Genomic DNA, 18,244 nt, shown 5'->3' with positions numbered 1-18,244 from the left:
TAGTTTTTCATGCAAAATTACGTGATAAACCATTTTTTTTGTATTACTTTTCTCGAAAAGTAACAATTTCTCAAAATTTTGGAATTTTTCAATTTCTAGGATTTAATATTTACATTTGCGGAAGATGATCCATGCACCACTAGTCGTCATAATTTCCTATGATCCTCTTATTTCTCCACGCTAATAATCTATTGTTTACACCGAGTACCGTTATCTATTATCCATAGAAACTGCGTATTAATTCATGACCAAATTCACTAGACATTAAAATTCGTACAAAAGTAGTGTAAATTATTGCATGCGGTTGGATAACGTATCTAGTATTATTCCTCACTGTGGTGGCTGAGAGCAGACATACGACCGCAAAAGTTTAATGATGCAAATCCAAAGTCGCCGCCACCACAAAATGGCGCCATATATATTTTTTTCACAACCCCATCAATATGGGTATCAAATGAAGGGTTTGACTAGTAGAATACAGTTATTTATGGAAAATGCTAATCTAAGATGGTGGCCACTACAAAATGGCGGATTACCTATTTTCTCAGAACCCCATCAATATGGGTATCAAATGAAAAGGATTTACTAGTAGAACACAGTTATTTAGGAAAAATGCTGCCCAAAAATGTATCAAAAGAACGTTCTCGACTAGTAGAACATAGCAGATAATGAAAAATTCAATTTCAAGATGGCCGCAGTCGCCAAACAACTAATTACTTTTTGAATGGTTTCATTCAGCTTGATCTGTTTCCATGTATGTTTGAATGTTTGTTAGGTTGTCCCACATTAATAGAAAATTGACCCCGTTCCTGTTGAATGATTGATCTTAAATTTGGAACATACATTTAATTCTAAATACTGTCATTATAAAACTGCGTATTCCATGATCTTGAAAAATTCAATTTGGCCGCCGCAAGAAAATGGCTGAATGGCTTGATTTGGAGAATACATTACACTATGAACAACATAAATTTGAAAAGGTCGCCGCCAAAAATGGTCGACTATGTATTTTTTGCAATCCCCTCAATATAAGTATCAAATGAAATGACTTGACTAATAATATACAGTACAGGTCGGACTTGATTATATACAGACTCGATTATGTGTGATTCGATTATATACAATTTTGGGAAAAGAAGAAATGTAACCTTTCAACGTTAAGGTGAAGTTTAAGTGGGCTTAAAATCGTGATTTTTGAAGATTTTGCTTAAATTTTCACTAGGAATTGTTTATATCGTTATTGCAGCCAAAATAAGAAAGAAAGAAGTTGTGCGTCAAGCAACAAATTGTGGAGCGGTTAAAGAACTTTATTTTATTTGATAGAAACAATCTAGTTTAATATAAATTTTTAGGATAAAATTAATAATAACACATTAAAAATTATTAACTTTTAAGTGTTTCACTTCCAAAATGTTATTGAAATTTACTAATTTAGTTGTTCCACTACTATATCCTGTACTGAATTTTATAATCTTTCAAATGAAAGCATCAGAATCATCTTCCGTAGCGTACTTTTTAATGTAGAGCCAGTTTGAAGTAACAGAGCTCGAAACAAAAAAAAGTTCTGTAACTCTGTCATTGTTGAAATTCGAAAATATGCGTAGGAGGATTTTTTTTCATCAAATATGACCGTTCATCACCTCCTGAGAGAATCTGGATAAATTTATTTTTGTCATGTAAGAAAGGTGTTTTTGACTTTAAGGGGATGAATCAAAAATCAGATTCCTCTTTTATTTTCAAAAAACGAAAAATACATACAAAAAACAAATAAAGAAAAAAAATTGTTTTGACTCGATTATCCGGAGGATTCCATTATCCGGAGTGAAAAAAAAACAATACTACGGATAATCGAGTCCGACCTGTACTCCGTTGAAACGGCGAAGTTCCTCTAGGAACGTTAGTGCCATTTAAGAAGGAGAAGAAGATGTGAAGTGATGTCCTTTTTTTTATAAGATCGGGCTTGTGGAAGGAATTGGAATCATGTTAAATTGAAAGCGGATCAAGACGACCGCGCTAGTATGAATTAAAAGCGGATCGAGACGACCGCGCTGGTATAAATTGAAGGCGGATCGAGACGACCGCTCTGGTATAAATTAAAAGCGGATCGAGACGACCGCGCTGGTATAAATTGAGGGCAGCATAAAATTTTTGGAAAAGAACTAAAGAGAGTCAAATTTTCTTTCATTTATTTCAAGGATTTCGTTTTTTTAGAGAGGGGAGATGATGTGTGTACTCCAGAATGCATATTGACAGCACTGCCAGCTATAACTGTCTCGCCATACTCGTTCATCCCACCTTTTATGTATACCTCTTTCATAGCACCCTTTGAGCTCGATCTGACAGCTCATATGAACACGGCACCAGAAAAATATGGCCCTTCCTTGTTACAGTCATTGCAGAGGTAAGATGTGTTTGCGAGTCCCGGGGCAAAGTAGCATACCCCACGGAGCACGGCGATTCACAAAGATAGTATCTTCTTCTGGTCTGCGAGGTCCTAAGCAAAGAATAATGTTTATAATTCGAGTTCAAGGCTGGTCATATGCTATAAAATGAAACTATTGAACATTTCCATTATATTAAAAATTGTTGTCATTATTTTTCTCATAGCACTACCCACAAAACATACGATTCTTTTTTGATGACAAGAACAAGAGAAATGTGGTCATTATAATAGTGCTTGTAGGTAATAAACTTTATTTTTTAATGATAAAATGCGAATTTTCTGAGCAAATAGTATATTCCGCTAAATACTACTTTTAGGAAAAGTTGAAGGAATAGAACCGACAAAAGGTGATTCAAAATTCAACGCAAGTTTTAGCGATACAGAGTGACTGATTTACTAATCATAATTGGCTTCTTTTCTCTGATTTTTCAACAGACTCTTTACACATCGTTGAACATCCAGTAAACTTTTGTTCGTATACATGTGCCTATTTTATTGAAAATTGTGCTATCATCTAGTCGCAGGAATGTTCACACGAATTCGCCTCACTCTCACCACACCAACTTATAAACTAGACTAAATGGTATTCTACTGCATCACTTAGCTCAATTGAAGCGTATCAACTTGATCTTTCATAATACCAGCATAGTATACCACCTTCTTCGGTAATAGACCTACGATGTGTGTGCGGGTGACTCTTACTAGATCCACCAGCCGGTGATTGATACACACCTCTGGAAAACTTTGTCGATTCGAGCCTTCCACAAGGGATAGATAACGCAGAACTTTTTCCTTCCCGGCGAAGAAGTTAGCTTATTGAATTCTTGGAGCGCAAGAAAAACGCACCAAAATTGATATCTTCACTTGGTTGATGGTTCAAACAACTTTATGACCGTCTTTTCCCTATCGGACATTTTCCGCATTCCCACGTAAACTTCGGAATGGATCATTGTTTGAACTCGTTGCTGGCGTTGGATGGGAGGGGGAGGTCTCGTGGGTGGATAGTTGTTTTTTTCTTCTTTTTGCACGATGCGACATTGTCTCGTGCGAAACTGCCGTCATATTCTATTCGAATATATGGTCTTCTTTGCATGGTTCATGTTCATGTGTGTGTGTGTGTGTGTGTGTGTGTGTGTGTGTGTGTGTGCGGGTATGTGTGATTGCGTTTGTATGCTGAGAGAGCGACAGGATAGAAGAATGTGGAAATGAATTCGAACAAGTTAACTTCCCGCATCAGAGCGCGCAGAAAGTGCGACAAATTGGAACAATGGATTGGCAAAGTCGTCCGGAGATCCGTATCCTCATTCGAGCGCACGTACATATGTGTACGAAAACACTTGAGCTCAGGGACCAAGTTGTCAAAGTTGAGCAGCTTGAGATTTGCCGTTGTGGCAGACCCCGAGAAGAAGTGGCGAAAATTGCAAGTGACGGAGGGAAACAAGCAAGAAACAACCATCAAGAGGATATTGTTCCAAAAGTATTTGCTGCCGGCTTCCGAAAGTTGAAGTGTTTTGCAGCAGCCTAATGCTGCAACATTACATTCAAAATGTATTCCGGAGATGACTCTCCACACAATAGACTTTGGCGCCTGGCGGGGAAAGTTTCCCGTTTCGGTTCGTTCTGGTCCCACCCCTCGGTTACTGTCGGTTCTGCCGGTTTGGCTCTGTCCCGTGGAGAGTACGGAAGATGGATGATGGTTTTTTTTCTTGTTTGTTTTCTTGCAGCACGGAAGACGCGCCCATAATTTCCCACTCCAGATAGATTGGTCGTCGATTCGACAGTAATTCCTCCGCACATAATCACTCCGGCGCTGACCAAAAAAAAACCCCGCGGCCGAGCGGGAAAATGTGCTTTATATTTTCCAGCAGCATGAATTATATCAACGCGTGGAAAGCAGTTTGATTTGCAAATTTGATCGTACGCTGATACTTTTCCGAGGGGATTGCCCAGCCACGCAGAAATTTATGGCGAGCGTTTCCAATCTACTTTATGGCTTCATTTTATGCAGCGAAACGTTTTAAATCTCGGCTGGAGCACACCATTAGAGAGCGAAATATATCCACATATTCGGGCAGGAAGCAGCAAAACCACACGCCCAGCCGGGAGTGTGACCAGCAGGACGAGCACTATATAGAGACAAACCACGAAATAACGGGAAGCAGCAAGGATTCCGCCCAGCACGAGAAAATATTTTTCCACATAAAAAGGAAACGCTATATGGAGCTCGTAAAGTTAAGAGTATACGAAAAGTAATAAAAAAGAACCAGTAGTGGGGGATAATTAAAACATAGCGGGGTATGCAACGTTATGTGTTCAATCTAAAAATTAAAAACAAAAACTGATGCAGGAATCGGGAACATGCAATCAAGTAGTGTAGCACACCGAGATTGACTATGTGATTGCTTCGACTGACATTTGCTCATCTTTTCTATATATTTTCCATACAGTGTTCATTCATAACAAATCGTACCGATGGTCACAATATAGTAATATTCCGTGTCCAATTTGTCATCACGCTGCTGCGCAACGACCGTAATATATTCAACGTTCGATTAATTCAATATCGACGTTCGTGTTTCTTGAACGGAGCGGTTGCCCCTAGAAAAAAAAAAACATAACCGATGGTTTCATCAGCAAAGTGACCACCAAGGAAAATATTTTACTATGCTCTAGTGGCCACTCCATTTGCAATAGAGCAATAATGAAAAAAAAACTCGAACAATCAGCCAATATGACAATTTGACTTAATTACAGCAGCGAGCGAGTCGGGGGGAAGGAGGGCCAAAAAACATAACCTCGACGTTCGAACGGATGCCCATTGTTAGCCGTACCGAGCGTGATCATAAGAATAATAAATCCAAATGAAATTAACATAAATGATGCATAGCAATAACTAATTAATCCTCGACACGTCGGGGCTCCATATTTATGTGGTTTGTTTTTCCTGGCATCGCGACGATGTCTGAATAATGTCTAATCGAAACAGACCCAACCCATGTGATTGGCTCCTCAATTATGATGAGTTAGGTGAGAAGACTAGAAAAAAAAGTCTGTTTTCCAGATCGTGTGAAGATAAATTTCAATTTACGGAAGTGCTCGTGTCGTCTAATAATAATAAATAACATCTGCTCACGTAAACGCTTTCTACTCCCACAATATAACTAACCAATATAATAGAGAGCATAGAAACTAAAGGGTGTGTCACATCAAATTGCATCACGGAAAAAACGCTGTAGAAATTCGCCCAGTAGAACGATCTTTTTGAAAATTTTAGACAGTAAAATAAAAACTATTAAACAACTTTTGGCATTTTCTTTTTATTCATACTTCGAGCCCAAGCCCGTATGCTCGCACCTTCCTCTTTACCCCGTCCATAAGGTTCTATACAACGTCAGGTTGTAGTTTTTTTTGAACAGAAATCCATTTTCTCTTGAAGTCCGCCTCCGATTTGACAACTTTTGGGTTCTTCCGGAGGGCCTGCTTCATAATCGCCCAATATTTCTCTATTGGGCGAAGCTCCGGCGCGTTGGGCGGGTTCATTTCCTTCGGCACGAACGTGACCCCGTTGGCTTAGTACCACTCCAACACGTCCTTTGAATAGTGGCACGAAGCGAGATCCGGCCAGAAGATGGTCGGGCCCTCGTGCTGCTTCAATAGTGGTAGTAAGCGCTTCTGTAGGCACTCCTTAAGGTAAACCTGCCCGTTTACCGTGCCGGTCATCACGAAGGGGGCGCTCCGCTTTCCGCAAGAGCAGATCGCTTGCCACACCATGTACTTTTTGGCAAACTTGGATAGTTTCTGCTTGCGAATCTCTTCCGGAACGCTGAATTTGTCCTCTGCGGAGAAGAACAACAGGCCCGGCAGCTGACGAAAGTCCGCTTTGACGTAGGTTTCGTCGTCCATTACCAGGCAATGCGGCTTCGTCAGCATTTCGGTGTACAGCTTCCGGGCTCGCGTCTTCCCCACCATGTTTTGCCTTTCGTCGCGGTTAGGAGCCTTCTGAACCATATATGTACGCAGGCCCTCCCGCTGCTTGGTCCGCTGGACGAATGAACTTGACAAATTCAGCTTATTGGCGACATCCCGGACTGAACTTCTCGGATCACTTCTAAACTGGTTAACTACACGCTTGTGATCTTTTTCACTGACGGAGCATCCATTTTTGCCGTTCTTCACCTTCCGGTCGATGGTTAGGTTCTCGAAGTATCGTTTTAGTGCTCTGCTGACCGTGGATTGGACGATTCCCAGCATCTTACCGAGGTCCCGATGTGACAACTCCGGATTCTCGAAATGAGTGCACAGGATTAATTCACGACGCTCTTTTTCGTTCGACGACATTTTTCCAAATTTACGAAAAATTGACAGTGAAGCATGGCCAACGTGATCTGTACACTCTTATCTGATTATAAGCGAAAGCTGAAGATATAATTCCTAAAAATTAAATTTCTACAGCGTTTTTTCCATGATGCAATTTGATGTGACACACCCTTTAATTCCTCAAAGTTATGATCAGTGTTGCCACACGTACAGATTTATCTGGAAAGGTGCAGTTTGTTTCACTATTTTCGGTACAGATTCAGTACGGTACAGAGTACAGATTTTCGTCAAAAAGTACAGATTGGTACAGATTTTTTCCGCGTACGAAATTTCTTACTATTTTGAGATCAAAACATTTGATAAAATATCGTGACGGCAACTCGAAATTTTAAAAATAATGGATGCTTCACTTGCCAAATCGATTACCTCCATTTTTTGAATATTATTAAATTTTAGTATCAAAGCACTTGATTAGCCCCTAACTGTATATATTCAAAACATATTTCTTTAATAATAAGTATTAACCCCACTAAATGACAAAATCTTTTCAGCCATTGAATAATAAATAATAATAAAACATATAATATTTCATCATTTTTCTCATCTCTTTCTTATGCAATTAATCGATTTGGCAGTTGAAGCATTCAAAAGATGGTATGCAATTTGGATTCAGAAAAACTATGTATACAGCCATTCCATGCCAAACCGATATAGCGTTTCTCAGATTGTCGTCAAAAGTGATAGTTTTGTTCTTTATCGCAAATTATTAGAGTCGTATTTTTTTTTTTTGTTAGGATGACCTTTTCCATTATAGGGTGGTCCGAAAAATCCTTTTTTTTTCGCATTTTTGCCAAAACTGATTTTTTTTAAAGAATTCATAACATTCTAACCACTGTACCAATTCAGATGTATGACATATTAAATGAAAATCTTTTTTGGAAAAATACTACAGTTGCAGAAAATTTGAATTATGTTTTCGTTATTATTGATTGTACTTGTATTTTATAGTTTTCATGGTCTCGGAACCAAAGGCGCTATATTTTTTTATATTTTTTCTGGTAAGCTGAGATTTTTTCACATAGCATATCTCGAAACCAGGGAGGCATTTTTTTTTTATTTTTCAGTTATTATTTTTCAAAGCTAATCGATGGTCCGAAAAATCATTTTTTCCCATTTCTTCCACTACAAAAAATCATAACTTTTGATCTAACGGATCTAACGATTCAGATGATGGACATATCAAATTAAAGCCAATAAGCTAGTCTTGTTGAAAAAAAATATTACGATCTGAATAGAAATGGATTTTGTTTTCGTAATTATTGATTATATTTGATTTCTGTAGCTTACATCGTTTCGGGACCAAGAGTGTCATAGTTTTTATATTTTTTCCTGAATGCTGAGGTTTTTTCACATAATACATCCGAATACCAGAGAGGTGTTATTTTTCGTTTTTAAGTTATGATTTTTCAAAGTTAACATGTTTGTATATGACTATAATCCAATTAATTGGCAAGTGTGTTATTTTTCAAAAAAGGCTAGCTAGTAAGCTTTAATTTGATATGTCTATCATCTGAATCGGTCCACTAGTTCAAAAGTAATAAATTTTTGAAAAGAGTCATTTTTGGGAAAAAGGGAAAAATGATTTTTTGAACCATCGGTTCAATTTGAAACATCATAACTCAGAAACGAAAAAAACGCCTCCCTGGTTTCGAGATATGTTATGTGAAAAATCCTCAGCTTTCCATAAAAAATATAAAAAGATATAGCGCCTTTGGTCCCGAGACCATGAAAACTATAAAAAACAAATACAATCAATAATGACAAAACCAAAACTTGAAATTTTTGCAAGCGTAGCATTTTTTCAAGAATGACTAGCTTATAAGCTTTAATTTGATATGTCGATCGTCTAAATCGGCAGTAGTTCACAAGTTTGAATTTTTGAAACATGACATTTTTGGAAAAAAGGGGAAAAAGTCGATATTTCAGATCACCCTAAAATGAAAATGGGCACCCCAACAAAAAAATATAAAAATACGGGTCTAATATTTTGCGATAAAGAACAAAACTACCCCTTTTTACGAAAATCTGAGAACTACTATATCGGTTTGACATGGAATGGCTGTATAAGCACCAACAAAACACACGAATGACTTGCAAATGTAGTATTTGTAGTAAATCAATGAGTATGGTTTTCATGCTAATAAAACAGACTTTTCTCTACAACGAATATTTTCGATGGTACAGATTTTTGGAATAAAAAGTACAAATGAAAAAAATTTGAACCCCTCTGGTACAGATTTAAATGTGGCAACACTGGTTATGATAGTTATGATGAAAATGATGATTGAAAATGTCCTATACAGGGAAACTTCGTACACATTTTCAATGGACGAATCTGGACCATCTCAGATTGCAGTGAAACATTGTAGGTGAGAAGACATTGGTCATTTGATCAACTTTGCATACTTGAAATCTCCAAAAACGAATTAGACTTCTTTTTGGAGAGGGCCAAAGTTTTTTTTCTTAATTTTTTACAAAAAATTTTAACTCCACGTGGACCACGTGTACAGAAAAAGTGCGATTTCAGACACCCCCCTACCCCGCCATGGACAAGCATGTACATTTTCTATACCCCTCCCCCTGTTGTCCACGTGGATATTTCTCTATTTCATGGAAAAAATAATCCGAAAAATAGTCGAATAGCGCCTAAATTCAATTTTATATTTGTTTCTATTCTTTATCCTATGTTTTTACATTAGAAAAATGTAAACTGAACTAATAGTAGCAGTTTTTTTCCTCAATTCTTTGAACGACTTTGGGGAAGAACAACTTGTGAAGTTATTTGTATTGCTGTTTGTTTTCTTCCAAATTCCATTTACATTGTGATCACGTTCTCAAACATTATATTTACGTTATAGCAAAATATATTTGATATGAATCTAATCTCGGATATTTCTATCATAAACAGGCAAACAGGCTGAAATGTTCAAGTTTTCAAGAAAATCAGACGATGAAATTAAGTATTTCGTTATTGGAATCGATATGGGTATTATCATGCCTTCGAGGATATAAACATACTGTGATGTGCTATGTAATTTTCGCGGGTTCAACTCCAAAGTTGCTGATAAAACTAATAGATGTAAATCAGTGCCTAATATTTGATGCCGTACACCATTAAGACCAGTTTACTATTGCAAAATCTTTCTTCGTCTAAGCTTCAATAATAACTCTACCAATGATCTTTCTTCGTCCAACTTCATAAATCTTAGGAAAAATTGAGTTGCTCATGCTGATTTTTAGGGAAAAATCAAAATCAAAATATTTAGGACAAACATTTATTCGATTCTATATACCCCGTTTTGTTCCACAATCTTTCGTCATCCTTCACGCGACTTCAAAATCCACCATCGCAGACCTATTTTTTTCTTAGCTGTCTAATTAGCTGTGAGAATCAGAAGATGCAATATCTGATGATAGCGGGTGGATTATCACATCCTAGCCAAATTCTATGAATTCCTGGCGGACCGTCAAAGAAACATAATGTTTGGAATTATTCTGAGAGAGGATGCCTTGGCTAAATCTGAACATTTATTGAAGATTGCGATTTACACTCGATTAGCTGTAAATAGTAATTGTTGGCATTTATCGATTGATTGTTTTGTAGAAACAATCAGAAACAAGCAAAATTTCTCTCCCCACTAGACACACAAAATGACTTTCTGGTGGTGAAGACCGGCTTTTGAGATATTTAATGGTGGTTCATTCAGCTCACTTCAAAGATTTTTCAATAAGGACTAAGGACAATAAGGACAAGATTTGGTTGGAGAGGTGACACCAAAGCAACCCAACCCGGGGAACACCCGGTCACGCTACGCCACTGATCAAATGTAACAGTGCCCTTCTTCCAATGTATGAGAGACTTGATGATAGTTGTATGGAATATACATATGCTAATGTTTTTGAGAAAAACAAATTTGAATTTTCAAAATAATTTTGTTTAGTGTTTTTTTTTTAATATGATTTTGCGGATTTTTTTTAATGAAAGCTTGAATAATTTCATATATCTCATTGTTTGGCCAAAATTATGTAGCTCTCTTAGTTTGAAAGTTAGATTTTTTTATATTTTAAGGTAATTTTAGCTTGTTTGAAAAAATTGACCTAAAAATTTAAGACCCACAAAATGTTCGTCATAGAATGAAATATAGGGAATAATTCAATCTTTCATAAAAAATACAAAACAAATATAAAAATCAGGCTGAAAAAATATTTTAAAAATTAAAATTATTTTTTTTCAAAAATATATTTTTTTAAATTCTGAGCGAAAATTATACAAATAGACCATACAAATACCAACACTACTCCAATATATCGGAAAAAGGAAATTGTTACAGGGAAAAAGTTTTTTTTAACAAGTAAGAGGTCATTTTATCTATTTACCCTCAATCAACAGTATGAAGGGAAACATCATAAGAAAGGTTTGCCTCACTTTCTAGTTGGATTTTGTCATCAGTATTTATCATTATTTCTTTATTTATTATTTTGTCATCGTTATTTACTCTACCAAACAGCATTACAATAATGTAAAATGAGCTATGTTTCTGAGTTCTTTCTTATGCTACTATAGTGGTTCTCAGATTTTCGTAAAAAGTGGTAGTTTTGTTCTTTATCGCAAAAAATTAGACCCGTATTTTTTAATTCTTTCATTAGGGTGACCGTTTCCATTTTAGGGTTTTCTGAAAAATCAACTTTTTCTTTTTTTTCCAAAAATGACTTTTTCAAAAATTCATTGCTTTTGAACTACTGGACCGATTCAGATGATCGATAGATCAAATTAGAGCCAATCAGCTGGTCTTTTATTGAAAAAATACAACACTTTGCAGAAAATTTGAATTCTGTTCTCGTTACTATTGAATGTATTTGTTTTTTCTTATTTGTATAGTCCCGAGACCAAGGGCGCTATATTTCTTCATATATTTTCTGGAAAGCTGAATTTTTTACATAACAAATATCGAAACCAGAAAGGCGTTTTTTCGTTTTTAAGTAATGATTTTTCAAAGTTAACCGATGGTTCGAAAAATCAATTTGAGGATATTCGACCAATCCAATCCAAAACAGATGACACCTGTCGAAATGGAGCACAAATCAAAAAGTGTTGCCAATTTAATGTATTCTATATCAACAAAAACACCAATTTTACGTCCTATTGATTGGTGGATTTGATCAGTACCGGAACTTATTTGATGAGATTGACGTACTTCCAACAATTCTTGAAATTATTTTCAGTTACCCCCTGAAACAAAGACTAGCATAAATTGTAAAAATAAACACAGCAGGCTCCGGCGAGATTCGAACTCACGATCTCCTGTTTACTAGACAGGCGCTTTAACCAACTAAGCCACGGCGCCTTGTGTTTAATGAATCGTTCCGATCAAATGTTCCCAACATTTCTTCAAATAAGATGTTTGGCAAAATACGATTGTTTTATTCAGAATTTCTGCAATCATGAAACAAAATTATGAAAAAAATTAAAAATTATTAAGTCATGGAAATTATGTTAATTTTAATACGTTTTACTGTCCTTTTTTTTGCAGATTGAACTTTATCAAGAAACGAGCTAAAAAGTGACAACTATTCCGAAAGTGCGTGAATGTGCTTATTCAAAAAGTTCATAAGAGTCTTCTGCTATAATTGAGTTAGTCATGAGCACAGTTTTCTAGGTAATAGTAAAGCACTAGAGATAAGCACATACTTTATATGAATCTTTTGTGATCTACAGTATTTTTATATAGAGTGTCTTGATCAGAGAATGTATTCCGATCCAAAGAGCTAAAGGGTGTGTCACATCAAATTGCATCACGGAAAAAACGCTGTAGAAATTTAATTTTTAGGAATTATATCTTCAGCTTTCGCTTATAATCAGATAAGAGTGTATAGATCACGTTGGCCATGCTTCACTGTCAATTTTTCGTAAATTTGGAAAAATGTCGTCGAACGAAAAAGAGCGTCGTGAATTAATCCTGTGCACTCATTTCGAGAATCCGGAGTTGTCACATCGGGACATCGGTAAGAAGCTGGGAATCGTCCAATCCACGGCCAGAGTACTAAAACGATACTTCGAGAACCTAACCATCGACCGGAAGGTGAAGAACGGCAAAAATGGATGCTCCGTCAGTGAAAAAGATCACAAGCGCGTAGTTAAGCAGTTTAGACGTGATCCGAGAAGTTTGGTCCGGGATGTCGCCAATAAGCTGAATTTGTCAAGTTCATTCGTCCAGCGGACCAAGCAGTGGGAGGGCCTGCGTACATACAAGGTTCAGAAGGCTCCTAACCGCGACGAAAGGCAAAACATGGTGGGGAAGACGCGAGCCCGGAAGCTGTACACCGAAATGCTGACGAAGCCGCATTGCCTGGTAATGGACGACGAAACCTACGTCAAAGCGGACTTTCGTCAGCTGCCGGGCCTGTTGTTCTTCTCCACAGAGGACAAATTCAGCGTTCCGGAAGAGATTCGCAAGCAGAAACTATCCAAGTTTGCCAAAAAGTACATGGTGTGGCAAGCGATCTGCTCTTGCGGAAAGCGGAGCGCCCCCTTCGTGATGACCGGCACGGTAAACGGGCAGGTTTACCTTAAGGAGTGCCTACAGAAGCGCTTACTACCACTATTAAAGCAGCACGAGGGCCCGACCATCTTCTGGCCGGATCTCGCTTCGTGCCACTATTCAAAGGACGTGTTGGAGTGGTACGAAGCCAACGGGGTCACCTTCGTGCCAAAGGAAATGAACCCGCCCAACGCACCGGAGCTTCGCCCAATAGAGAAATATTGGGCGATTATGAAGCAGGCCCTCCGGAAGAACCCAAAAGTTGTCAAATCGGAGGCGGACTTCAAGAGAAAATGGATTTCTGTTCGAAAAAAAAACTACAACCTGACGTTGTACAGAACCTTATGGACGGGGTAAAGAGGAAGGTGCGAGCATACGGGCTTGGGCTCGAAGTATGAATAAAAAGAAAATGCCAAAAGTTGTTTAATAGTTTTTATTTTACTGTCTAAAATTTTCAAAAGGATCAGTCTACTGGGCGAATTTCTACAGCGTTTTTTCCGTGATGCAATTTGATGTGACACACCCTTTAATACACGCGCTTACTATACTAAAGCGAGGTAATAACTATCGGGTACTGTTTCATAGAAAAACAGGTTGCATTTTTTATGTATTTATAATGATACTACATCTCATTGAGAGTTTAGATCTTCTTCTCCATGTTTTGCAAGAAATCCCGATACAGATTACAATACAAGCATTTATTGATTGCTGCAATTCATCAAATTGTTACAAAATCTGAACACAACAGTGATTCTACGCTCAATTCTATCTTTGTGAGTAATTTTCTGTACAACAATGAAATGTAGCACATGAGTCGTGAATGTCAAATCAGTTCGGGAATTGTGGTATAAAATATAAACTGTGCAATAAAAATTTAAAAAGCTTGCATGCAAGAATAATGAAGGATGTATAAAGAATCGCATATCTGGCATCATTCGATTGGAAATATTTTGCACCTATTACAGTAAAAGCATATATATTTTATGAAACTTTTTTTGATTTTTTGAACAATTTAAAAGAAAATGAAGCATTATCCAAACGAAATTCCCGCATTCTGATTGGTCGATTGACTCAAACAATCTGTGCTCTCCCAGTTGTGCTATTAAAAGCGAGCAATTAATGCAGCGGAGAGTTGACAAGGGTAGAAATGATGATTCCCGTTATTACTCTTTCGGTTTCGTTCTAGACAACGAGCAGTCAACTCCATCTGTCGTTGTACCAATTCTGTAGTCCTACATTAAACATACGGTGATTTCCTGGACCCCACCCTATTATTTTTTTTCAAATTAGTTGTACGTTGTTTAAAAAAATCGAGATCTGTCGTAAATCGCGCTGTCGTAACAAGGTAGCGTGGCCGAGCGGTCTAAGGCGCTGGTTTAAGGCACCAGTCACTTCGGTGGCGTGGGTTCGAATCCCACCGCTGCCAGTGATTTGTTTTTATATACATAAACGTATAGTTAACATATTTATAGTAAACATATTTCATTTTTTTATAGTAAACATATAAATAAAAACTTGTTGTAAACGACAGACTGATTATCTATGTATAAGTCATTAACCCTTTCGCTACGAGCGTCGTCTATAGACGATATCCGCGCGATGAGCTGTGTGTACGAGCGTCGTCTTCAGACGACATGAAAGTGATACTGCACATCGATCAGCGGAGCGGCACACTTCCGTATTGAAAGGGTTAAAGACAATTTTTACTATTTCACTCATTTCACTTATTATGAATTAAAAAAAACACACACACTTTCGCTACCGGGAATCGAACTCAAAGACTTCTGGATGAAAGCAATGCTTTCTATCCTAGCCACTAAACCAAATTCGGCAACTAATTAAAAATATAATGAATGCGAATGAGAGAAATTCCTGATTATTGCTTTTTTTTTCAATGAACCCCGATAAGATAGTTTGCTTCCGAAACTGAAAATCCTAGAATCAAAAATAATTATTAAACAGAATTCTCATTGATATTGGATTTGGTTATAATTGCTGTGTAACCAATGTGAAGAGGCGAATGAACTTCAAAGTAACCAATGTGGCATGAAATATACACAAGCTACCATATGGTCTAGTAGCTAGGATATCTGGCTTTCACCCAGAAGGCCCGAGTTCGATTCCCGGTATGGGAAGTAGCAGCTTAATAGAAATCCAATGAGCGATTTTTGTAAAAAAAATTGTCATTGTCAGTTGCAAACAAATTAGAATATACCCTTTGAAACATCGGTAGAGTAATGGTCCCTGGTTCAGGAATGTAATCGTGGACATAAATTATTTATTATATTTTAAAATCAAAGCAAACGTTAAATTTCCCTTCTTTTTTGTTTCCTTTACTGTGAACAGGCCATATACGCAGATTAGAAAATCGAGGTCGAAAAAGGCAAAATGTCCGATGTCTCCCTTTCATATATTGTACACAAAAATTCGCAAGAAAGAATCGCATAAAAACAGGTTCATCCGTATTTCTATTGTCGCTTGAGGGCACGAATGAATCATCATGACATGAACTTACCTACCTAAATGCAACATTCAATGAATCAATTTCTAAAATAAAACTACTTTGAACTTTTTATTTCGAAAACTTAAATATTGCAACTACATGTTTAACCATTTATTTTCAGTAATAGTAAACTATTCAAATCGACTAACTGAACCTGCAGAAGTATACGAATTTGAAAAAAAATTAAATCGATTGCTATTCGTCTTACCCACATTGTTCTTCTTACTCACAGCTACCATGAAAAGATTTCATTCAGATTGATTGAAATTGTGTATATCTTAAAAAATCAACATCTGTCATAAATCCCAATTTTGCATCAAGGTAGCGTGGCCGAGCGGTCTAAGGCGCTGGTTTAAGGCACCAGTCACTTCGGTGGCGTGGGTTTCGAATCCCACCGCTGCCATCGGATTTCTTTTACTTTTCTAAAATCTGGAATCTCATCTAATTCGCAATCATAGCTTCAATATTTTTTCAGGGCTTCGATTTGCACTGATGTGCGTATCTTTTAACTTGCTACCCTAAAAACCAATTATTTCATTTGAAATTATATAAAATTTCGAGTCGACAACAGGATCACCGCTCAATAAAACACGGAAGAATAGAAATCCGTTGTTAATTATTGAAGAATTATCGACCATTTTTGATATTAGAGAGATCCAATTCATAATTCATAATGGTAGGAATAAAAACAAATATTAACATGTTTTCGGTGCAAATACCTAGGTTTCAGGGGGGCACGAAACGTTCCTATGGTGATTGAACACTCCTCCACTCTCTCAAAGGGGGGCTGCCATACAAATGAAACACAATTTTTTGCATAACTCGAGAACTGATTGAGCAAATGGAGCCAAATTTGGCATGTGAGGGTTTTAGGGTACGAGAAATGTTTCTGGGGGTCCCATAAAAATATTACACATATTTCAACCAAATATGACAGTTGAAAAAAATCGAAAAACTCTGAAGGAAAATGGGAAAATTCGGAAAATTGAATTCCCGTATCTTCTACGGTTACAAGGATTGTTAGTCCATTTGATGTTTGCGTTAATGTGAAATTGATCTTTGTTCAAAAGTGGAAATGGAATCAGGTGGGAGAACGCATTCCTATATCTTATAGCTATATAAATAAAAATAAAAAATAAATAAATATCTTATAGCTATTTAAATAAAAATGGATCGCCAAATGTGATGGTAAGCGCAAAACTCGAGGAAGGAATCGTCCGATTTGAGGTGTATTCGGTTAATTATATTTCTTGGATCAAACTTGCATTCCATGTAACGGAGGAACATGTTATTCGCAAGTGATTAAAAAAACCTTGAACAAGTATTGTGTCTGAAAATAATCTGATATTATAATGACGAGTTTTGGTAGAAGTACTAATTAATTGTTATTAAAAGGAATTTGTAAAGCGTCAATTAGAAGATCAATCAATGAACAGATCTGCGATTGGACCCATCAACGTGCGCTTAGTAAGAAAACGTGAAAGTTTGGAAGTATTGATTACAAAAATCTATTTTGGGCGGGATGAAGTATGCCGGGCCAGCTAGTAAAACAATAAAAAATGTACCATTTGTTGTTATTTTGTTAAATTTACAGTGTAATGAGTGTGAATAGAACAGAACAAAGACTCCCATATGGTCTAGTGGCTAGGATATCTGGCTTTCACCCAGAAGGCCCGGGTTCGATTCCCGGTATGGGAAATGTATTTTTTTAATTTGAGAGACTATGTTATCACTGCAAGTGTGAACCTGGCGCCCAAAAATAAATGTATAGCTCATTTTTTGATAGCCTCATACATTACTTTGAAAAAGCTTAAAAATAAATAACAACCAAGGCAGCAGAGAAAGTATTTAAAATCATGTTGGAACCTGAATAAACCATACATACCTACAAAAAAAATGAATAAACGCTATATTATAATTTGGGAATGTTTTATTTTATCAATATTTCAGTACTATTAGTGTTTGAACGATATCAAAGTTAGTTTTTAAAAACTAACTAACTTTTCGTAAAACGAAATTTAATGGCGTGTCGTTCATTTCGTTTTCATCGTGAAGTGTAAACGGTAAGGCTCATAATCTCTTGATAAATAAAATTAACTTTGAATTTAATTCATGTATCTCAACATGTCATACTCCTACTATCAAATCTACGTTTTTTCTTTATCTCTTCATGTTTAATTTTTTTGCTTACCAAAATAACAGGAAAATAATTATTGTTTAAAATATATGATATTCGGTTGAAAAATGAATACAAAAAAATGGTGCAGCACAGAAAATACATAATACGAAGAACACATGTTTTTCATGGGAAATAATCTTCCGAAATTTTATAACATTTGGCAACTTCCACATCTCGCTTCCCTGTTATCTAGCACTTGGTCG

At 36.6% G+C, this 18,244-nt stretch overlaps 1 protein-coding gene and 4 non-coding genes across 7 annotated transcripts in view; 3 read left to right on the top strand and 2 right to left on the bottom strand.

Annotated features, from left to right (window-relative positions):
- LOC129768046 (uncharacterized protein K02A2.6-like) overlaps positions 1 to 18,244 on the bottom strand; it is a 100,714-nt gene that overhangs the window by 14,686 nt on the left and 67,784 nt on the right. The window lies entirely within an intron of this gene.
- Positions 12,092 to 12,165, bottom strand: Trnat-agu (transfer RNA threonine (anticodon AGU)). The gene has a single exon. It is a non-coding gene; the product is annotated as a tRNA-Thr (tRNA).
- Positions 14,704 to 14,785, top strand: Trnal-aag (transfer RNA leucine (anticodon AAG)). The gene has a single exon. It is a non-coding gene; the product is annotated as a tRNA-Leu (tRNA).
- Trnal-aag (transfer RNA leucine (anticodon AAG)) lies at positions 16,183 to 16,265 on the top strand. The gene has a single exon. It is a non-coding gene; the product is annotated as a tRNA-Leu (tRNA).
- Trnae-uuc (transfer RNA glutamic acid (anticodon UUC)) lies at positions 17,489 to 17,560 on the top strand. The gene has a single exon. It is a non-coding gene; the product is annotated as a tRNA-Glu (tRNA).

Source organism: Toxorhynchites rutilus, chromosome 2, assembly GCF_029784135.1.
Source record: "Toxorhynchites rutilus septentrionalis strain SRP chromosome 2, ASM2978413v1, whole genome shotgun sequence".
Lineage (NCBI taxonomy): Eukaryota > Metazoa > Arthropoda > Insecta > Diptera > Culicidae > Toxorhynchites > Toxorhynchites rutilus.
This window is presented reverse-complemented; position numbering and strand designations above follow the sequence as displayed.